The sequence below is a fragment of the Cervus elaphus genome, chromosome 4 (assembly GCF_910594005.1).
Source record: "Cervus elaphus chromosome 4, mCerEla1.1, whole genome shotgun sequence".
NCBI lineage: Eukaryota > Metazoa > Chordata > Mammalia > Artiodactyla > Cervidae > Cervus > Cervus elaphus.
This window is the reverse complement of record NC_057818.1, coordinates 38080950-38105879: the sequence shown is the minus strand read 5'-3', so window position 1 is coordinate 38105879 and position 24930 is coordinate 38080950.

Sequence of the window (24930 nt, the reverse complement as noted above, 5' to 3'; positions counted from 1 at the left end):
ACCAAAAATGTTTCTGGGCATTGAAAACGTCCCTCTAGGAGGGAAAAGTCTGTCCCAGTTGAAAACAGATGCTATGGGAGGTAAGATGGCTAGAGTTCTGTGCGGACATCTTGAATGCTCCCACCTCTGTACCTGCTTAGTGAATGGGGGCTTACGGGCATGGAAAGGAAGGTCTTCTGAGCAGTAGGACTTTGGAGGCCTCTTCTAACTGTTACCATGGATTCTCAAGAGAATAGGAGCAAGTGTACCACAGTCCCCCAGTTATCCTGAGCTATGTTGACATTGAAGACAAAAGAACCAGTTTCCTTTCTCACTGGGGAAGATGCTGACCTAGGCTGGGCTATGTCTATGATAAGCCAAGGGATTCTCACTTTTTCTCTTCTCTTAGGACATTTAGAAAATGTGGAGACTAGAGCCTGCAGGTATGTGCTGTTTTCCACATTCAGTGGACTCTCACACATGCACTTTATATTCTGCATTTTTAAGTCCAAACCAGTCAACTGCGCCTGCTTAGCAGTGGTATGCTTCTTGGGGAGCATTGGAGTTTCCTCCTCCCAGTCCTTGCCTTTCAGGAAAAGCACAAAATGTACACCCAGCACCTTCCACACACAGCCTGGTGCCAGTACGGTTCCCTGCAGCCTGAGGGTAGCACTGTAATTTAATTAAATGTCACCCCTCCCCCAGGTATTATATTTCAAATGCAAATAACTTGGTAATGTAATACTGCGGCTGAGGCTTTAAACTCAAGGAAATCATGAAAATCAAGTTATGGTCACTCCTAGAATTAACATTCCTCTACACATTCTTTGGGCATTGGGCTTGCTTTGTGTTGCTATACTACCATCAAACACACACTGAAGTGACTGAATATTCATTCACTTGGCAGGCTGGAGAACTCTGGTCTCTAAAGGTTGATATGAATATCCCTTAAACTGGACTTCTGATGCGAGAGCAGAGGCTGTTGTGACAGAAGAGCTCTAAGTGACAGATGGGCAAGTTTTATTCTAGCCCTGATCTATTGCTGGCTAATTGTTCTGTGTCTCTCTCTGGCCCCTCACAAATCACATGAAAAAGTGCCATTCACTTCCTTTAGCAAGATACTACTCATAACAACATGGTCATCAGTTTACTGTGTTTTCAATGCCTTCAGGGAAAAAAAAAAAGCAAAATACATGTGAATGAAAAATACTTTAAAGTTTACTTTAGATATTACATAAGGTATTTTTTCTGCAGGTGTTCTCCAGGCTGAGGTTCAGTGAAATGGTACTCAGTGGACAAAAAATCCCCAAGTCCCAGATTCTCAGCCCACAATCAATTACTGAAGCAGCAGCCTCTTCTTTCAATCATGCCCCTCATTATAGAATACATGTGTGCTTCATCATGCCCGACTCTTAGAGACCCTATGGACCACAGTCCACCAGGCTCCTTTGTCCATGGAATTCTCCAGGCTAGAATACTGGAATGGGCTGCCACACTCTCCCCCAGGGGATCTTCCCAACCCAGGGGTCGAACCCAGGTCTCCCGCATTGCAGGTGGATTCTTTACCATCTGAGCCACCAGGGAAGCCCAAGAATACTGAAGTAGGTAGCCTATCCCTTCTCCAGGGGATCTTCCTGATCTAGGAATTAAACCGGGGTCTCCTGCATTTCAGGCGGATTCTTTACTGGCTGAGCTACAAAAGAGCCAAAAAGTCAAGTCACTGGGAAAAAAAGGCGGCTTCCCTGAAAGAACACCCTAAGACTGACTCCTCATGTACATAGCTGAAAATGGGATGGCCATAGTATCTATTTGGTTAGGACTTTGAACACATTTTTAAAGTAAGAATGTAAAAGGCATTGCCATTGTATCGGTTTCAGAAATGTTCTTGTAGGTAGGGTGTAAAAAGGTAAAAATGGGCCGCCTCCTCATCAGGTTATTTAAGAAGTTATCAAATGGAGAAATATGAGCTTTATAAAAATACCCACTTCACAAGTCAAATGGGGTTGTTATTCTCACCAAAGTGGCTATTAGGGAACCATTGAGACTCCAGCTCTCTTGAATTCCTAAATCCTGGAAGTCCATGTGGCCTACAGAAGGTCCTCTTCCTCTATGCCCCAGAAGCAGGTCAGAAACTTCTTTCACAAATAAAAGTCACCATAGCTTCCTTTTTCCATGCCATATGTGTGTCTATAAGCTATGTCCAAATACACCCAACTGCATAGATCCATCTCCAAGCAGCTTTTGGAAAGTGGGCATTTTCGTTTCTTACAATAGCCCTAGACACAACAAGACACACCTAGACTAAAGAGCCATTTGAAGAGAGTGAAAGAGAAGAGTAAAAACGCTGGCTTAAAACTCAATATTCAAAAAACTAGGATCATGGTGTTCAGTCTCATCACTTCATGGCAAATGCAAGGGGAAAAAGTATAAACAGTGACAGATTTTTATTTTCTTGGGCTCCAAAATCACTGTGGATGGTGACTGCAGCCATAAAATTAAAAGACACTTGTTCCTTGGAAGGAAAGCTATGACAAACCAAGACAGCATATTAAAAAGCAGAGACATCACTCTGCTGACAAAGATCCATATAGTCAAAGCTATGGTTTTTCCAGTAGTCATGTATGAGTTGGATCATAAAGAAGGCTGAGCACTGAAGAACTCATGATTCTGAATTGTGGTGTTGGAGAAGACTCTTGAGGGCCCCTTGAACTGCAAGGATACCAAGCCAGTCAGTCCTAAAGGAAATCAACCCTGAATTTTCATTAGAAGGACTGATGCTAAAACTGAAGCTCCAATACTACGGTCATCTGATGTGAAGCACCAACTCACTGGAAAAGACCCTGATGCTGGGAAAGACTGAGGGCAGGAGGATAAGGGGGCAACAAAGAATGAGATGGTCAGATGGCATCACCAATTCAATGGACACGAGTTTGAGCAAACTCTGGGAGATAGTGAACGACAGGGAAGCCTCGTATGCTGCAGTCCATGGGGTCGCAAAGAATGAGACATGACTTAGGACACATCATTGAACACCAGGGAAACATGATCCCTGAGCCTCAAACAGGAGGCAAAATGCCATTGCTTCTAGGACTACTGCATTTATTTACTTATCTCTGTATTTATTTATATCCTTCTTTATCCTTTAGAAAGATTAATACTTATTCACAATTATACAAAATAACAGAAGGCAACCTAAGTGAGAAATTGGGAAGAAAGGGGAAGAAAGAAAAACACAAGGAGTATAAACAAAGACCCAGAAATGGGTAAATGCAAGATGGCGCTGAGTCTTACACACTTGTTTGAACAAATCACCAGTTTGGCTCTAAGGCTTTCTTGCCACAAAGCCAAAAAGGGAAAACTTAATTATGAGTGAAATCTCCAGTGTCCACAAAATGAAAACAGAGCAGGAGAAAACAAGGAATTCCTGACGCTGAGATTAAGTGGGTCCCCATTTAGCAAGTATGTATCACCAATACCATCATCAATCGATAACCTACTCAAATTTCCAAAGCATTAACCTAGAGCATCAATTCATTATTTAAATCTTTGAAGAAGAAGACTTCCTAGGGCCTTCTTCCTACTGAGGTTACAGATATTTTTAAATATGCATATAGTACTCAAAAATATATTCTTTTCCAATGTAATTTCTCTAGTTCACTAATTTTAAACACCAATAAAAACATCAAAAACAAAACTATAATCATGGCATCTGGTACCATCACTTCATGGGATAGTGGAGGACAGAGGAGCCTGGCATGGTGCAGTCACAGGGTTGCAAAGAGTCGGACACAACTTAGCGACTGAACGAAAACAATGGAATATCTCTAAAATATAGCAGAATAGCTCCAAATCGAACTAAGTGCAACATGATGTTTGAAGTGCATCTGCAGTTAGATTGATTATTGCTTCCATAGCTTCCATTACATTCCCATGTGTCTACCACCCTAAAAGGCTAAGGATGCTTCCACCACCAGTACTTGACTGGTGAGCTCTGGACTTCTATTGGACCAAGAAAAAAGTATCCCACGCTGTGTAATTTTGATCCTTCAGTGATGCACAAAAATTGCAAGGCCTTTTTGGAGGGGAAATGAATATGGTCAATCAGGTTTGTGACCATCTGAAATGTCAGTCCTAGGGAATATCTACATCTGCACCTTGTCAAACTTTAGGACAAAGCTTAGCCTGCCAAGCAAGTAACCACTGTAAGAAACTGTGGTCACCATTAATGGGGCAGAGTCAGGATTCTTTCTACAGAGTCAGCAATGAGCTCTGACCTAGGTATCCCATCTCTCTTTGTCTTGTGGATGCATATTATCAGGAGACTCATGATCGTAAATGTGAGCTAGCCAAACCCCCAAGTGCACTCCCAATCAGGAAACTGGCAGGCTCATTTTCTAAATTACAAATACAATTATTTTTCTTATTTTTTGTCATCAATTTTTTAAGTAAAGAAATATATGTCATAGCAAATGGGATTCCTGGAGACTGCAGAGTCTCATCCTCCAGAGAAAATCTCAGTTGTGGATGTGACTGGTGATGGAAGTAAAGTCACATGCACTAAAAAGCAATATTGCATAGGAACCTGGAATGTTAGGTTCATGAATCAAGGCAAATTGGAAGTGGTCAAACGGGAGATAGCAAGAGTGAACATCGACATTTTAGGAATCAGTGAACTAAAATGGACTGGGATGGGTGAATTTAACTCAGATGACCATTGTATCTACTACTGTGGGCAAGAATCCCTTAGAAGAAATGAAAGCCATCACAGTCAACAAAAGAGTCCAAAATGCAGTACTTGGATGCAATTTCAAAAACGAGAGAATGATCTCTCTTCGTTTCCAAGGCAAACCATTCAATATCACAGTAATCCAAGTCTATGCCCCAACGAGGAATGCTGAAGAAGCTGAAGTTAAATGGTTCTATGAGGACCTACAAAACTCTAGAACTAACACCCCCAAAAGATGTCCTTTTCATTATAGGGGACTGGAATGCAAAAGTAGGAAGTCAAGAAATACCTGGAGAAACGGGCAAATTTGGCCTTGGAATACAGAATGAAGCAGGGCAAAGTTTAACAGAGTTTTGCAAGAGAACACACTGGTCATAGCAAACACCCTCTCCCAACAATACAAGAGAAGAGTCTACACATGGACATCACCAGATGGTCAACACCGAAATCAGATTGATTATATTCTTTGCAGCCAAAGATGGATAAGCTCTATACAGTCAGCAAAAACAAGATTGGGAGCTGACTATAGCTCAGATCATGAACTCTTTATTGCCAAATTCAGATTTACATTGAAGAAAGTAGGGAAAACCACTAGACCATTCAGGTATGACCTAAATCCCTTATGATTAGACAGTAGAAGTGACAAATAGATTCAAGGAATTAGCTCTGATAGACAGGGTGCCTGGAGAACTATGGATAGAGGTTTGTGACATTGTATAGCAGGCAGGGATCAAGACCATCCCCAAGGAAAACAAAGGCAAAAAGCCAACATGGTTGTCTGAGAAGGCCTTACAAGTAGCTATGGAAAGAAGAGAAGTGAAAGGCAAAGGAGAAAAGGAAAGATATAGCCATCTGAATGCAGAGTTCCAAAGAAGAGCAAGGAGAGATAAGAAAGCCTTCCTCAGTGATCAGTGCAAAGAAATAGAGGAAAATAATAGAATGGGAAAGACTAGAGATCTCTTTAAGAAAATTAGAGATACCAAGGGAACTTTTCATGCAAAGATGGGCACAATAAAGGACAGAAATGGTCTGGACCTAACAGAAGCAGACCATATTAAAAGAGGTGGCAAGAATACACAGAAGAACTGCACAAAAAATATTTTCATGACCCAGATAACCATGATGGTGTGATCACTCACCTAGAGCCAGACATCCTGGAATACGAAGTCAAATGGGCCTTAGGAAGCATCATTGTGAACAAAGCTAGTGGAGGTGATGGAATTCCAGTTGAATTGTTTCAAATCCTGAAAGATAATGCTGTGAAAGTGCTGCACTCAATATGCCAGCAAATTTGGAAAACTCAGCAGTGGCCACAGGACTGGAAAAGGTCCGTTTTCATTCCAATCCCAAAGAAAGGCAATGCCAAAGAATGCTCAAACTAATGCACAATTGCACTCATCTCACACACTAATAAAGTAATACTCAAAATTCTCCAAGCCAGGCTTCAACAGTACATGAACCGTGAACTTCCAGATGTTCAAGCTGGATTTAGAAAAGGCAGAGAAACCAGAGCTCAAATTGCCAACATCTGTTGGATCATCGAAAAAGCAAGAGAGTTCCAGAAAAACATTTATTTCTGCTTTATTGACTTTGCCAAAGCCTTTGACTGTGTCGACCACAATAAACTGTGGAACATTCTTAAAGAGATGGGAATACCAGACCAACTGACCTACCTCCTGAGAAATCCGTAGGCAGGTCAGGAAGCAACAGTTAAAACTGGACATGGAACAACAGGCTGGTTCCAAATTGGGAAAGGAGTATGTCAAGGCTGTATATTGTCACCCTGCTTATTTAACTAATATGCAGGGTACATCATGAGAAATGCTGGGCTGGATGAAGCACAAACTGGAATCAAGATTGCCGGGAGAAATATCAATAACCTCAGATATGCAGATGACACCACCCTTGTGGCAGAAAGTGAAGAAGAACTAAAGAGCTTCTTGATGAAAGTGAAAGAGGAGAGTGAAAAAGTTGGCTTAAAACTCAACATTCAGAAAACTAAGATCATGGTATCTGGTCCCATCACTTCATGGCAAATAGATGGGGAAACAGTGGCTGACTTAATTTTTTTGGACTCCAAAATCACTGCAGATGGTGGTTGCAGCCATGAAATTAAAAGACGCTTACTCCTTGGAAGGAAAATTATGACCAACCTAGATAGCATATTAAAAAGCAGAGACATTACTTTGTCAACAAAGGTCCGTCTAGTCAAGGCTATGGTTTTTCCAGGAGTCGTGTATGGATGTGAGAGTTGAACTATAAAGAAAGCTGAGCACTGAAGAATTGATGCTTTTGAACTGTGATGTTGAAGAAGACTCTTGAGAGTCCCTTGGACTGCAAGGATATCCAACCAGTCAATCCTAAAGGAAATCAGTGCTGAACATTCATTGGAAGGACTGATGCTGAAGCTGAAACTCCAATACTTTGGCCATATGATGCTAAGAACTGACTCATTTGAAAAGACCCTGATGCTGAGAAAGATTGAAGGCGGGAGAAGGGAATAACAGAGGATGAGATGGTTGGATGGCATCACCAACTCAAAAGACATGAGTCTGAGTAAACTCTGGGAGTTGGTGATGAACAGGGAGGCCTGGCGTGCTGCAGTGCATGGGGTGGCAAAGAGTCAGACACGACCGAGTGACTGAACTGAACTGAACTAACTGAACAAGTCTATATACACAGAACTGTTTTTTATGTATGTGTCTGTATAATTCTTATTTACTTAATTCTTGTGTAAATGAGATCATACCCTAAATACTGTGTTACAACTTTCTTTTTTCCATTTAAAAATATACCTTTGGTCTATTTTAGGTCAGTCCTTATAAACAGACACAGTTGCCACATGTGCTTGGAAATGGTGTGTTCTGTACACGCAGCTGGTCTGCTTTACTCTTTTATTGTTTCATAGCAGTCCATTGCAAAGACTCAGTCTGCCATTGATTTAGTTAAATTCCTACTCTGGGGTGTGACTGGTTTGTCCTTGTTATTACAAGCTACAACAAATAATACTTATACATATATTGTACCCTTGCAAAAGAATTTCTGTTAGATACACACATTTTTTATGTAACAGAATTTCCCCCAAAATCAAAAAGCCCTACTGATTTATGCTACAAAATAAGAATTTAAGAGAATACTTATTTCCCTGTTCCCTAGCCAATACTGGCAAATATCTATACTTCTGGAGAAAGAAAAGGCAACCCACTCCAATCTATACTTTTAATATACAGAAATATAATAGCTAAAAAATTTTATCTAATTTTTCATTAGAAAAAACATGCATACACAAACTTCAACATATAATAAACACAGGAGCCATTGTATTCCTAATCAGAAAGAGTATAAATCCTTGTGAATAATCAAATTCTTGTTAATACAATGGAGCATTACTCTCACCATTACTAATACACGCTGCCATCCAGAGTGAAATGACGGTCAGTCATGAGAGGCTACTGGGTTCACTGCAAACAGCTGCACTAACTGTGTACTCGCCTCCAAGGGAGGGGAGTGGGGCACATTCATGCAGACTACACTGTGGGTGAGTGAGGCTACAACCTGTACTACCACACATGATGGCCCTATGAGAGGCTGCCTCACTGAGAAACCAGAATGACATCCCTCTCAAATAACAGTCTTAAAGCTCACAGTTAAAATCCATTTTCTTCTTAGTTCTGCAGAGCCAACCCCACCACAGACCCAACAAATCAAGCCATGTTGCATGTGATGTCAGCTCAGCAAAAAGTTGGACAAATTAATCCTTGTAAGACACTATTCATTAGTATCTAAAAGATCTTTGTCCCATTTGTTCACCCAAAGGGCATAACATTAAAATGGCATGATCCCTTGTGACGTACAAAACGAGTTATTAATTTGCACTCATTATCTAAAGATATTTGCCAGCAGCTTTTGGATACGTCTCTGGTGTGCACATATGGTACTTGACAGAGAAGATCTGGGGAGTTGTCAATGACTACAGGTGACACCAGTTAATCTGAAGAACTCATATAGATGGAGATTACTCAGGGCTTCAGACACAGTTATTCAGATGGTAAAACTGACAGGCTAGAAGTGGAGCTTTCAATTATCTATTTCAGTAAACATTCTTGCCTACCTCATTCTGGTATTTCTGAAATACTCTCTTTCAGGCTAGATTGTGTGCATGGTCTAGACAGGTATAAAACTGTTGTGTTTCTTAAGAGAGTCACTAAACAAAGAATGGGTGCACATTCATTTTCCTCATTTTTTTTTTATCACACATAGCTGGTTGGTATCTGTACTGCCCCTGTTTTTTGGAGGCTTTGGTATTCTGCATCAACCTGAATGGCTCCCTTGTCTAATTAGCAACTTGATTTACAAAGCAAAACCCATCTGCTCCAAGATCAGTCTATATTTCTGATAGCTCTTGCATTCTGAATATTACTATTTCTTTTCTTAAATTTCCTTCTATTGTTTGTGACAGAATGTTTGGTACTGACCCATAAAATAGTGTTGCAAAAACCCAGTTTTCTGAGGACTGCGCTGAACAGGTAGGATTAAATCTTGAAATTAGCCCACAATTTGCATCTCACAACAGGAAATTCACTGTTGCAACTGCAACTTCAATGGACTCAGTAGAATAAGCTATTGTTAAAGTAATTCCTGTAAAAGGTCATATATTTAAATCCTTCAAATTTTTTTTTTGACAACCTCTCAGAAATGAGTGATATAGCTGCTCCAGTGTCCAAAAAAGCAGTAACGTCCATACCACTTTTCTTTATAGGCAGGGTGCAATATTATTACCCCATTCATCACAGACTATTCTGGTTATAAAGTATGTTTCTTGATATTTGAGAGACTTTTTTCTTTCACTGTCTTGAAAAAGCTGAAGGTCTCCTGGGCTGGGTGTCAGTCCTGCTAATTTTCTCATAATATGTTAACTTCTTCAGTGTCTCCTCAACAATGGTGACATTTAGCAATTTCCAACAAATTTCATCCTCTTACAAGCAGAGAATAAAGAATCTAGTTTAAGACTCCCACATCTTTTCAGTCAGGAGTCATGCCTTGGTCCAACTAGAAGCAGTAGATGGATTTACTTTTCAAACACAAAGGCCATCCTAGGACAGGAATTAAGCCACGTATATGTACAAGTGAAAGTCTCTCAGTCATGTCCGACTCTTTGCAACTCTTTGCAATTCTCCAGGCCAGAATACAGGAGTTGGTAGCCTTTCCCTTCTCCAGGGGATCTTCCCAACCCAGGGATCGAACCCAGGTCTCTTGCATTGCAGGCAGATTCTTTACCAGCTAAGCCACAAAGGAAGCCCATATGTATACAAGAGGCAGAATTTAATAGGAAGAAGGGAAGCCCTATGAAAATGAAAATCTCCCCTGAAGACATTAAAACTCAACTTCACAAAATAGCGTGGTCCAAACCAAGCAAATGCACACCCAGCCTAACCCTCAGGCTGCCATTTTAAGTGCTGGATTTAGTGACTTCTTAAAAGCTTTTACGATCAACATACCCCATGGAATCTAGAGTTTTCAAAGCAGTCAAGTTTTCCCAATGCCTAAATTTCTATCTTCTTGCCAACTCTGACCCATCAATATTGGTTTAACTCAAGTTATTGATGTATTTTGATCATGTCTCTGTTGTCCCAACAATTCAGGGTTGGCCTAAGTGTGTGGCAGATGGAAAAGGCTTCTCTTGCCTCTTGGGTTACTTGGATCCAAACGAAAAATTTAGTCGGGATGTGTTTATGACCATGTTCCTTATTTTCATTTAACCTTTTGGCACAGAGCTCTCACACTTTCTGAGTGAATGCTGCTTGTGGAAACTGGGAGTCTACCCCTGCCAACCTATTCAATTTCAAATTCCCTCTCTTTAGTTTTCCTTAGGTACATGCACGAAGAAGGGAGGGAGGGATAGGTATAACAAGGGCTGGGGTGGGAAGAGAGAGACTGGGAGAATCCAAATCAAGCATGTCATTTGATTATTGCATCAATCCCACTGCTGTTGCTCTACAGTCTAATAAACTTTAGTGGCCCAGAGTTACTCAGTTGAACACTGTGTTACTCTTACCATTATCTAGGGGAGGATTTGTCAGATTCATAAATTGTTCTATCACTGAACAGGGAAAGGCAGGCAGGAAAAAAAGAAACTTCAGAGTTCCTTTGTCTCTTATTTATGATTTTTGTTATAAATCTCCTTCTTCTATATAGAAGAAAAACAGGCTTGATAGCACTCAGTTTTAAACCATTCTCAGGAATGATATATAAATACAGCACCTGGGTAGTCTCCTGACAGAATACTAAATACAGAGTTATCTTTTAGGGCCATTGGATTAGAAAAGTCTTTCCAGAAAGCACATGGCTTATTTCTAGCCCCTCTGAGACTTACATCCTAGGCTAAGTGGGGTTTCACTGATGAGAATATTTCCTGTACTGGGGGTCACTTTTCCTAGAATACTAAGGCAACAGAGAAGCAGCCATTTAAGATAATGACTCAATTATTTGGGGTTTTTCCCAACACCATATTAAAATTAAATTATCCAGCACTCTTAATTAGTCCATGGGCAAGATAATGAATGCCCTGAAATGATGATTTCTGCAAGAACAAAACAGATCAAAATCTCTCATGTATCTAATTAAAACTACCAGAGCCTAAACTTACCTAATATTTAAAGGTGAGTTGTTTTTTTTTTTTTTTTAACTGCCAAAGTACAAACAGGGGCTGTGTTTTAGATTATTAACGTTTAGTGAATTCTAAAATTGAATTGTAGATATTTTTATCATCAATCTTTTCAAAAGTCAAAAAAATAGAGGAACAAACATAAAGAAGATTAGCTTATGGGGGTAGGTCCTGGCACTGCTGCTGGCAGAGTCCCACAGTGGAGGAAATTCAAATTCCTCATATCCTTGATTACAGAAGAGCTACCTACCCAAGACATTTGTATCTGACTCTGAGTGAGCAAGAAAAACAAATCTTACTATGTTGGGTCACTAAGATTTTCAAGGCTTGTTTGTTTCTGTAGCAGAGCTTAGCTTATCTTGACTAATACACAAAGCAATCTAACCAGTCCTATGGATTTTACATAACAACAAAAAACTATGCTGATTGCTTCCAAATTTATCTACCAGGTCAGATATACGTAGTTATATATATATACACGCACACATCCTACAGTATTTCTCCACAAATTATCCCATCTAATTAAATGGCATCAATACCATTCAGTTGCTCAAGCTGCAAAACTGGTAGTCATTGTTGATTTTTCAGAGAAGCTCTGGAATCTAAGGTCGATACCCTAGCAAATAACCTGGCTACTTTGTTATACAGCTGAATGGGATTTGTCAAATCTATCCTGGGGAAATTCCTATCTTTTGTTTACAAATACATGCAGTAGAAGAAGAAAAGAAGTTTGGTATAATGTTCTATCAACTAGATTGTAGGTATCACTTTGAATCAATGTTTCAGAATCATCTTGGAAAGATGCAGAATATTTTGTAATTTCAAAGAAAATTTTCAATGTATGAATTAAAAGAGATAATGTGTGATAATGTACAAAAAAATAGTAACATTTGTAAGACAGAGATAGTGACAATTTTGTTATATAATTCAAAAATCCGAAATACAGAAACTAACCACATACCTCACAACACAAAACAGGTCTACCTGCTTCAACCTACCATAAACTTAAATCTTCCTAAAATTATATTTTATGCATGTCATCCCTTCTAAAAAAACCTGAAATAGTTCCTCAGTATCATACAAATAAAGTTTAGATTCCTTGGTCTGGCAGTCAAGATTCACTTCCAGCCCCTCATCCATTGCCATGCAACAAATAATTCTGAATATTTTAAACTGTTTTTGCAGTAGTTTTCTATTTTAAATATTTTAATGATGAGTGATAACATCCTGTGGTTTTAAACCAATACAAATATGAACAAAGCAAAGAAGTTCCACAAAATAAATCACAATTTGTTATCCATTCTTTTACTATAACAAAAAATGCATACGTTTCATTGTAGAGCTGCTGTGAATTTACCAGCTACATTGGTAGGTTTCAAGTTTCTGCATAAGAACTTTGTGGAAAATGCTTACACTCTACTTTTTTAATGTAAATTCATGTTATTCTCCTATATACTGATGCTCCTGCTGTTCCCTCTGCCTCACATGCTGTTCTTCTTCCCAACATCTCTACCTACACTTCCTTCAGGAGCAGTTACTTGTGCCTCCAGGCTTATCCCACATTCAATTTGCTGCCTAGTTAGTCTTTCTAAAATGCAAATCTGATCATATCACTTCCCAATTTAAAAGCCCTTGGGCCTACACAATAAAATCCATATGGCTTAGCCTGACATGAATGACATACATAATCTCTCTCAAACTAATTGCAAACCCAAATCTCCCTGCTTCCCAAACACATCCATTCTGTCCATATTGGACCATTTATAGCTTCTCAAATGAATTCTGTGTTTTTACCTGTCCATTCCCTTTGCCTTAAATAGCACTACTTCTTTGTCTGCCTGGTGAACTCTACTTATCCTTCAAGACTTGTCCTAAGGATAATTTCTGAGCTTTTTCTATCACTCCCTTCCTACCACCCCTGACAATACCACTACCACCTTTAAGTAGGTTGAAATTTTTCACCCACCACTGAGCCACAGTATTTTAGGCACAGCTAGTCTGTAGTGTGTTCTCATAATTTGCTATAGTTCTTTACTGGGCAAGTCTTCTCAAACAAGTAGAAGTCTTTTGAAGGCAAGGTCCATGCCTCTAATTTTTTTAAGTTTTTATGAAATATCGAAAACACTCCAAGCTATATAGAATAACATAACAAAGACCAACCAGTGAAAAATAAAGTATTACTAATGCAATTGAAATATACGAGGCTACCCTTCCTGATGCTTTACTATGTGTGACTGTGTGGGGGAGATTTCCAGGGAAGAGATAAGGATCATAAGGCAGGGGCATCAATGCCACATGCACTGGAATGCATTACAAGATGTTACGTTTGCCCTTTCATGCAGTGGATAATACAAGGACTGAGTTAAAAACAGAAATGCAACATTTGGTGTTGAAGAGTGGCAGAAGCTCCCTACTTGGGAAGGGTACCCTGATACAGAAATAGACTGAGATAACCCAAAGAACACTGCAACTTATACCAAACCAATGAGAAGTAACCATTGCTTTGGTTTCACAAGCTCCATCTACTAACCTCACGGCAGCAAGCAGCCTAGTGTCTGAGAGCTTCATTCACCTATTCATCTAGCCATCCATTTACTCAACAATTAACAATCTACAATTCCCTTCAGAGATCAAGGGATGTGTCTTACCTCCATGATGGAACTGAAGAGGAAAGAAACCAAGGCTGAAAGCCTCCCCTGGGTTTGGTAAGTTGCATTTGAAGAGCCAGTCCTTTCATAAAGAGAAGCTAGGTGAGTCCTTCAGCACTGTCATGGGAAGTAAAAACAGCCCTAAGTCAAGCCCAGCAATGAGCAAACACGGACAGAACTGTGAAAACAAAGTCCTGAGTGTATGATCCGCAAAGACACACAGCTTTACCTTACCAACTTTATTAAGAATCAAGAAAGAGAGGGGAATATTGTGTTACTATTATCATGATAATCACATCTACAGATGAAACTAAATTGGGAGGTGTTCCTAACAGCAGTTGAAGACTGGCACACAATACCAAGCTATACACAGATCTTGGTAATATATGTCAAAAGTAATACAATGAGGCACTGGTTGAAAAAATGCAGATGATCTAACTGGGGATGAATAAACTTAAAGATGGAATTTAACTTGAAGGGGATTCCTGGATGGCAATAACAGAGAAAACAACCAAATAGTGAGCTAGTGGTAAAGAGCTATCAGGAGGCTAGGCAAGCATTGCTGTTGAGCAATTCTCTGAGCTAGTAAAATGTTCAGCCACACACACAGGGGCATCCTGAACCAAGGCTGAGAGTGTGTCTGTGTGTCAGCCGTGAGACCAGACTTGGAACATTGCAGGCAATTAGGGGTAATGTGATGCCTCAAAGGGAATTTAGAAAAGAAAAGAAAAACAAATCAAAGGGAGTGAAATATGAGGAAAGGCATAAGCGATAAAATGAACATAATTTGACTAAATAACAACCTAGGGGACTATGATAACCATCTACAGAGCGTAAAAACCCAAAGTGGGTCTAGAAGTCTACTGGTCTAGGCGTTGTTCTGAAAAAATATCTATAGTTGCATCCATCAGAAAATTCAATAGAAAGGCAACATCTTGCATCCATCTAATTGAAGCATGGGGTTCTGTTGTGGATAGATAGACCTGGGTTCCCAGAACCTATGTGTACCTCAAAACCAGTTTTCAAAAATTATGGACAGAAGACCTCTGGGAGGCACTCAAGAGCTATGGCAAGAAGGTCCTTGAATCCACAGGCACAAACTCATTCATTCATGCACTCAACAAATGCTTGTGCTGTGCTTAGCCACTCAGTCATGTCCAACTCTGCGACCCCATGAACTGTAGCCTACCAGGCTCCTCTGTCCATGGGATTCTCCAGGCAAGAATACTGGAGTAGATTGCCATTTCCTTCTCCAGAGGATCTTCCCAACCCAGGGATTGAACCCAGGTCTTCCACATCGCAGGCATATTCTTTACAGTCTGAGCCACCAGGGAAGCCCCTTGAACAAACATTCTGTGCCCATACTGTACTTAGCACTGAGTACAGTGTTTTGAATAAATAATATGCAAATATATAATACATACTATATTAGACAGCCATGATTTTTAAAAGCAGGATGTGGGATTCCCTGGCACTCCCAGTGGTTAAGAATCCACCTTGCAATGCAGGGAACACTGGTTCAATCCTTGGTCCGGGAAGACCCCATGAGCCACAGGGCAACTAAGCTCATGCACCACAACTGCTAAAGCCAGCGTGCCTAGAACCTGTGCTCCACAACAAGAGAATCCACTGCAACAAGAAGCCCATGCACCCCAAATAGAGAGTAGCCCCCACTTGCTACAACTAGAGAAAGCCTGTGCACAACAATGAGTACCTGGAACAGCCAAAAAAAAAACATTTTTGCAAAAAGTATGGTGCAATGGAAAACCACAGAAAGGTTTTAAGTAATAATGCCAAAATCCATACTAGTTTGTAAACATACACAAGTATGCTCTCAATTTATGAATAACACTGTGTATCAGCTTTCAAAATGTCTGTCCTTGCACCTGCAAAAATTATACACTAATGCTTAAGTATATGGTTATATGAGTGTGTGCTAAGTCACTTCAGTTGTGTCTGACTCTGTAGCCCCCAGGCTCCTCTGTCCGTAGGTTTCTCTAGGCAAGAATACTGGAGTGGGTTGCCATTTCCTCCTCTAGGACATCTTCCCAACCCACGGATCAAATCTGCATCTCTTACGCCTCCTGCATTGGCAGGTGGGTTCTTTACCACAAGTGCCGCCTGAGAAGCTCATATGGTTATATATATATATGTATATAACATATATGTGTGTGTCAATATATATAAAATACATATGTATAGATGCCTCAGTGGGAATTTAGAAAAGAAAAACAAAATGGAGTGAAATATAAGGAAAGGCGTAAGTATGCATATGTATAAAGATGCACATACATATGTTTGTATGTATATGTACATAAATATGTATATATTTTAAATTTTTACATAATTTTCTTAATATAAATATGCACTTTTGTAGTCCTATCTTCTGATATTCAAAAATAGGATAAAGTAAATATCAAGTTATCTTTTGCCATCTGTCTATTATCTTTTTATTGCCACAACCTCAAGTCCAAATGCCCCCATCTGACTTTGAAAACTTTCTCAGATCGAGCCTCACCCATAGGCTGATGTAACAGAGATGTCTGTTAGTGTATCCATACAATCATTACCTCTCTTTGGCAGCAACTGGACCCATTGCTGTTGTTGTTGCTCAGTTGCTAAGTCATGTCTGATGCTTTGTAACCTCATGAACTGTAGCATGTCAGGCTCCTCTATCCTTCAATATCTTCTGTAGTTTGCTCGTGTCCATTGAGTTGGTGACGCGACCTAACCATCTCATCCTCTGATACCCCCTTATCCTATTGCCTTCAATCTTTCCCAGCATCAATCAGGGTCTTTTCCAGTCTTGGCTCTTCATAGCAGGTGGCCAAAGTATTGGAGCTTTAGCAACAGTACTCCTAATAAATATTCAGGGTTGATTTCCTTTAGAATTGACTGGTTTGATATCCTTGCCGTCCAAAGGACTCTTAAGAGTCTTCTCCAGCACCACAATTCAAGAGCATCAATTTCTCGGTGTTCAGCCTTCTTTACGGTCCAGCTCTCACATCTGTACATGACTACTGGAAAAATCATAGCTTTGTCTATCTGTGAAAAGGATCAGTAGGCTGGTCTTATGAGAAAAGATAAGCCAAATCAATAAGCTCCTTTCTCAGGGTTTTGGAACTGGGACTCCGAGAAACTGGGCTGGTTTAAACACTGGGAACAAGATTAAAAATCAAGATCACCATTCCCAGCCATGAGCAAGATCTGTGAGAAGAAAAAGAGGGAAAAGAGAACAGAGCTGAAGTCTACAGAGAAGAAATGACCAAATCCATGCTGCCCCTGAAGTACAGGGGAATGGCCATAATTCCTGAGTTTCTAGTTCCCAATTCCAGTTTTTGTGAAGCCCAGGTAAGTTTCTTGAGCTTGGATTCCATGTGAGTTTCTGTGACTTATAACAACCTCCTTTTTAATTGAAATTGGTTTGAGAGGGTGTCTGTTCCTCACCCAAAACCCCTTCACTGGGACACCCACTTACTGTACTGACTTTTGGCTGTGACCCAACTCAAACTACCTGAGGAAATTAAAATATATTAAAATGGAGTGGCTTATGTAATTGAAAAGTCCAAAATTTCCTTCAGACGCTACTGGATTCAGGTACTTTTAAAAAACGTCCAGCCTCATTCTCTGTTTTCTCTCTTTCCATCTCTCCCACTTTCCACTACATGTTGTTTTATTCTCAGACTCTCTCTTCCTGGTGGTCCCTAACAGCTTCAAACTTCCTCTTTTTGCAACTATCAATCTGAGCAGGAAAGCATATCCAGAGCTGAGTCTCAATGGCTACCTCTGTGTCACATGCCAACACTTGAAGCAGTCATTTGGTCAAGAGCACAAAACACCCTAATTGACCCAGCCTGGGGCCAGTCCTTCGCTGAAGTTGGGGGGAAGTATTAGCCCATCCAAACCATACAGAGTGAGTGGACTGTTTCCTAAAGGATAACTGAGGTGATGCCAGGACCAGAGGGCAGAACTAACACATGTCTGCTTCTCCAGGCCAAGCTCACCTCCCTTGACACCTCCATGTGGACATCTTTGAGTTGTAGGTCAGTCTTCTCACACCCCCACCAAAATAATTATTCCTCTCCCTGCATACTTTCATGAGGCCCCCTCCTTTCTGATTTTCTTATATTTTACTCATCTTTAAAAGTCCAGTTCCAGTCCTATCTGCTCCATAAAATTTCCCCTTATTCCAATAACCTAGTTGCTTCCTTCTCTCATTGCCCATAGAACATACAATGGCACAGAATCTCTGATAACACCAAACAACAATTGAAGGTATAGTGGACCTTATTTAGGAATTTGCTTCCTCGGTAATATTCACTGCAAACTCATCACTGCTGGGGATTTCGTGGTCATCTGTGGGTGTGTGCAGAGCGCTGAGCATTCTGAGCCAACCTCAGGCACACTCCAGCTGTGGTCAACCAAGGCAACACTCTGTCTCTTGTTCCACCTCTCATACCATAAATAGATGTCTTTTGTATGGTTATTTAGTATCACTTTCTTTTTTCTCCTTTGCCTTTTTATGAATTTTAGCGGTGGTAGTGGCAGTGATTTCTCTATTTAAAATGGCCCCAAGCACAGTGCCAAAGTGCTGTCTAGTGTTCCAAGCACAAAAGGTCTGTGATGTGCATTATGGAGAAAACGTGTGTTAGATGAGCTTTGTTCAGACATGAGTCACAGTGCACTTGGCTGTGAGCTCCAATCAGCAACGTATATTAAATAAGGTGTTTCTAAACAGAAACACATATAAAACAAGGTTACACATGAATGAGTAAACAAAATGTTGTAATCAGAGGCTGGCAGGAACCCAACCCTGTATTTTTCCAGGAGCAATGGCTCAGGATTCACTAATTCAGTGTTGCAGTGGCTTGATAGAACGTTAAGTGACACAAATAAAGTAGGCTTCCCTGGTGGTTCAGTGGTAAAGAATCTGCCTGCAACGCAGGAGACCCAAGTTTGATCCCTGGGTCAGGAAGATCTCCTGAAGAAGGAAATGGTAACCCACTCCAATATTCTTGCCTGGAGAATTCCACGGACAGAGCCCCTGGGGTTGCAAAGTCAGACACAACTGAGGAATTAACACTTCCACTTCAAGTGGCACAAACAGTAAGAATCAACTCTGTGTGTATAAAATCTCAATCAATTTTACATTCTTGGACTGTTCTACAAATGTTTCATGTCTTTTGTCTTTTCCAAACACTTTGCAAACTCCTTTAGAACTCAGAGCACATGGGTTCTGCATGCAGCATGGCATATGGCAGGTGCTTAAAAACTAAATGATTCATGAATATGTTGGTCAGTTACAAAGCCCACATCAATTCAACTCATCCTATGGCTTCCACTCAAAAATTTCTAAAGTGTAATCTACAATCTTAACTCTGTATTAATCTCAAATCATTTTTCATTTTAACAGCAAAAGGAAGTGAAAGAGGCAAGAGAATTCACTACTGAAACCAAGTTCTTCACCATTGGTAGAGAGAGGTTTCTACACTTACATCCCATTGGTGACAGAACACTGCTGCTGAAAGGACATCTCTCTGTTTGGTACCCCTGAGGATCAAGGCACATACTTGTCTTCTGAGCTTATGACTGTCCTTTGGCAGACTTTGTCAAACCATGTGCCACATACTGCTATATACACCAGAACCTTGTTGGCAATAAGACAGGGTATCCTATTAAAAAAGCAAATGTTTCCTTGATCTGACTTTTGTGTTCTCACAAGAAGCTGCTTTGTTTATGGTGCTTTTATTTCTGATAGCCTTGGCTTTACGAATCTGAACTTGGAGTGAGCTTTTCAATGTACATTCCTTTTCATCTGAAGGAAGAAGTAAAATTAACATCAGAGGAAAAAAAGGTGAGGGAAGATTAGCTAGAGAGCTTCTGAAAATTATGCAATATATGTAATTCACTTAAGGAAAGGCTGTCTGCATCCTTTCTGCTGGTAGCTCTAAGTTACTGGGAAATTGTGGTAGGCTTCTCAGAACCCCAGTTTTCCTTCCCCGAAAATCCAGGAGTTTAGACTAGATGACAATGATAATATTGACCATTTTTATTGGACATTTACTATAAGGACACTTTACACACATAATTTCACTTAATTTTCAAAGCACCCGTACAAAGTAGGCGCTATTACAACCCCCATTTACCAGGAAGTTCCATTTCAGAGGGGGGCAGTGTGGCTGAGGGGCGAATCTGTTCATGCTGACACAGCTATCAAGTCATTGTCTGAATCCAGGCAACTTAACTCACTTAACCACTTGTCTACACGGCCTGATTATCTCTAAGGTCTCTTTATTCTCAAATATTCTATGCTATTTCCCTAAATTTCTCCCTTTTGCCAATCAAGGTCCCATGTCTAAGACCTCAGCCTGTTTAAGTTGGACGTAATGACATATATAAATTTGAACTGGAGAAAAGGGAATATAGAGAGGAGGAAAAAAGGGTAGGCAAAGTCTGGAGCTCAAACTCCCTAATGGTCTTAGAAACTCTATAATCCATCCTACTAATCCAGTTTTAATTATATCAATAAGGAGACAGGGCCTGGACTATTTTTCAAGACAGAGCATAATGTGTGAGTAATTCTTCACACTATTTCTTCCTTTTAAAAAAATCCTACAAGAACTTCTGGTACTTATTAGTATGAACAAATCAAACAAATCTTTTTTTTTTTTTTTTTTTAATAACCAAGTATCCTTATAATAAGATTTAAAGGGATGGTCTGTGCAGGCTGGGGAAGCTGCAGACATGTCCTGGGAATTCCCCTGGCGGTTCACAGTCAGCTAAGCCCCTGACTTCAGCTAAAGGCAGAGTCCAACCTCCCATGAAGAAAAACAGGAGACTGGGCCCCTCTGCTTATCAGGGTGAGGCACAGCAAAGCCCCCCGAACCTGTGATACTGGCAAGAGACTAATCCATAAATCAGAAGCAGTTTTAATTTTTTAAAAATAATGAATCTAAGATCTTTTGGCAGACAAGATGCCTCACCAGGAAATTATGGTGGAACTCATCAGCGGGGGCTCCCTGAGGCCCCCCAGGGAGTGAGGGGACAGTGGACAGTTGCTGTTGGGTCCTGATGGCACAGGCCACAATGAACTTCTGACCACTGTCCATTGCTTAGAGAGAGTTGCCAGCAACTAAAATTAGGTTGGCTTCTATTCCAAGCCCAGGGCTCCTTCATGGTTGACTTTCTTTTGTAAGAGTCTGTGATGGTGGCTTGTTTGATTTAAAGAAAATCAATGAAGAGTTACATGAGAAGGAAGGAAACAGAAGATCAGGTATTCCCAGGTTAAGATAAAAGTCCAAATAAAGGGCACTGCGCACACACTCTCTCACTCTCTCTTTCTCTCTTCCTCAAAGAAAAGAGAATAAGAGGACTTTGAGGTAAAGCAGAAACTGTTTTGTTGGAGAAGTAGCATTTTCTTCATCTTTAGAGAATAATCTGATAGGCTTAATCCAGTAAAAATGGCAGTTACACTCAACAGGATGGCTGACTCAGGATATAATAGATGGAAAGATATGTGATCACAAAATGGCTTTGGGTCCTTGCCGGGACCAAGATCATTACACAACATGGACTTGCTTCTCACTTCTTCCCTCTCCTGGCAGTCATGGGGGTACACAGGACAAGAAAAGTACCCAAGCAGGCTGACCCTCTTTTCACACTTTCCAGGAAGGGAGACCATGCTGACCTTGGGCTCTGACCAGGTGAGACCACCCCGCCCCCTGACTGCCACGCTGACTGCTTAGGTTAGTGTAATTGGAAAAGTTTTCATAGATAAGAAGATATTTCCCTTCACGCCCAGGCCCCCAAATCCCAAGCATTCCTAGAAGCCACTCACCCCACCCCTTGTTCTCCATCAGGAACCAAAGCACTTCCATGAGTCTTCTCAAACCCCTATTGTATGTGTGTTATTTACAAACTCTGGGCCTTTTTTTTTTTTTGAGGATTTTCGTCCATAATAGTGCCGTGTGTGTTATTTATGACACGAGGAATAACTTAGACCATGTTAGGAACCTCCACATTATAGGGACTTTAGAGAGCTACATTTTTCTAGTTATGGTTAAACTACTGCAGTGATAAATCCAATCCTAAGAGCACAAGAGGGACTCCACAGGACAGGTGTTCCCCATTAGTCACCATAAGGAAATTCAGGAACAAACGCTGGCTCACAGACGCTTCAGTATCTCTTCCCAACAGCCGCTGTGGGAATCTGAAATGGTGAAGGGGAGGGATGGGAGGGGGTCCAAAAGCCAGCCTGGAGAAAAGGTGGGTAAGGCTATGCTGGGAAGGAGGGGAAGTGATAGAAACAATGTCTGCATGCCACAGGGCAGGGGACAGAAAAGGGAGTGCAGAAGTATGTCTATTCCGTACACTCAGCTCACATGAATTCTGTCAAGATCCCCCTGGGGCCTATGGGCAAGTTTCTCCTATGGACTGGAACTCCACAGTGAAATACCCAGAGAGGTGGCATACCTAGAATGTGGAAGTCAGTCCTGGGGCATTTTCCTCTTGCTACCATTCAGTTTCCTCACCCATGAAAATCAAAGAACCATTTCCCTTTCCCTCTCTCTGTGAGGTCAACAGAAAATTTTTAACTCAGGAAGTAGGTACTGAGTACCCATCAACCCTGTGGATGGTGTTAGGCATTAAGATAAAACATGAAAAAGACACATACAGGTTAGTCATAATTTAGTGATGGGAACAGACTCCCAAAAAAGATTATAATAAAATGTGAGGACTTTCATGATAGAAACATGTAAAGGGTGTTATATTTGAGCACAGATGGGAAGGTCCCTGAGGGACACACAGCAGCAAAGTGATAGAACCTGGACCAGGATCCTTGCTTCTGGTTTCCAGGTGGCTTCAATGACTTCCATGTGCCTCCCTGTGTCCAAGAAGAATGGAAGTGGATGCCAATCAGAATTTGTGATTCACTGTATGAGAAGTCACATTTAGTTTAAGTAAATTCAGAGCACAGACATTATTTCAATAAAAATAATTAAAACTCCCGACGAGTAACTTTCAAATACCTGGGGTACAAAGTACACCGATGTTCAGAGAACACACACTCTCAGGGCTGACCTTCCCCGAGAAGACATGGTCCTCCATTCAGAGTGTGACACCCTCCTCTAAATCCTTCCACACCTCCAAAAAAGAGCTCAGTCCTTCTCGAATGGGCTCAATCCCTTTGTGCATAGCCCTAGCTGTTAGGATGTTCATCAGGGTGAGATTTCTAACCAATCAGGAGAACTGAAACATTGCTAGAAATTCATTCATTCTACAAGTATTTATTAAGCACCTACTCTCTGCCATGAACTGTGCTAAGTCTAAGAATTCAGTAAAAATGTTAATTGTATAGAGCAACTTCACCATAATGAGTTCTTGGAGATAACACCTAACTAGTCTCACTCCAACCCAGTTGTCTTTGAAGACAGTAAGATTAAATCTCTTTTAGAATATATGCTTTGATCACAAATCATTCTTCACTCAACTAATAACAGGATGTCTCATATTTATAGCAAAGAGCAAGGTGAACATGCACACTGCCCTCATGGGGCATGCAGTCTAGTCTAGTTGGGGGACAGCCTGACCCAAAATTCAAGGATTATAATTGAAACTTTGTTGAGAGCTTGGGCAAGGGCAAGTCACCTCCTAAAGGTCTGAACACATGGACATATCTGATAAGGAAAGGAGATGTTCTCTGCATAGCTGCTTCCTTCTCACTGACTTCTCTAAGGAATCCCCTGAACATTGCTTTCTTATGCTCCTCCACAGCACTGCTTACTATTTGCCACTATCCATGCCTCTCCCTCTCTGCACCCTTAGAACACAGGCCATATCTAGTTTGTATATCACCAAGTTTTCATCCCCTGATATTATACAACATGCTATGAGGCACTTACTACTATCTCCATTTTACAAAAGATGAAACTGAAATTCTACCACAGATACAGGTGATGAGTTAGAACTGAAAGCTGATCTAGATCCACCTGATACCAAAGCCTTGCTCTCAACCACTGTTCTATCCCTTGACTTCACAGATGATTCACCTTCTCTAAGCTGATGCACCTGTTATGAGATCGGTTACATTGATTTCATCAAGATACTAAAACTAACTGTGGTTGAGCCAACCAGAAATCTATTTCTCTCTCATGTGATAATCTAGGGTAGGTACTCCACATTCTTACTGGCATTTAGGATCCTTTACTCTTGATGCTTTGTCATCCTTAGTACATGGACTCCATCACATGAGCCAATATGGCCAATCCTGCTTCCATCGTCACCTTCACATCCAGGCAATAGGAAGGTAAACAAGGGAAGTAGAGAACATGGCCCTTTTCTTTAAGGACAAGAGCTGAAAACTGTGCACATCACTTCCATCCACATCTTACTGGCCAGATCTTAGTCATATGGCCATGCCTGGCTGCAAGGAAAGCTGGGGAATGAGTACCAGGAAGTCAGGTGCCAGCTAAAAATTCTGATTAAACGGAAAAGGCAGAATGGCTATCTCCAAAACATGGCTTCAAGAGTTACAAGTTTCCCTTAAAAAGACAGTGAGAGAAGTCACACTAAAGCGGGGAAAACAAAAGTTAAAAAGGAGGAGGCGGATGCATCAATGAGTATAGGTAAGCTCAACTCCTTCTCTACCAGGACTTTCTAACCATTTTCATCTTCTAAGCTCCTTTCCTTGATGCTTTATTTCTGGAACAGGACTCCTGATCCTCATGAACTCTTAAATTGAAGGATATTATGGTTTCCTGTTCTGTGGGCTCAATTTTCAAGATTATACCTTCGAGTTTAGTGAATAAAGGAAGAGCACTGAAGGGGAATAGAGTCCACTTCTTGGATGCGGAATAATCTTGGGAATTTTTATTTCTAAGAAAAATTGATGTTTGGGTTTGTCTCAGTCTTAT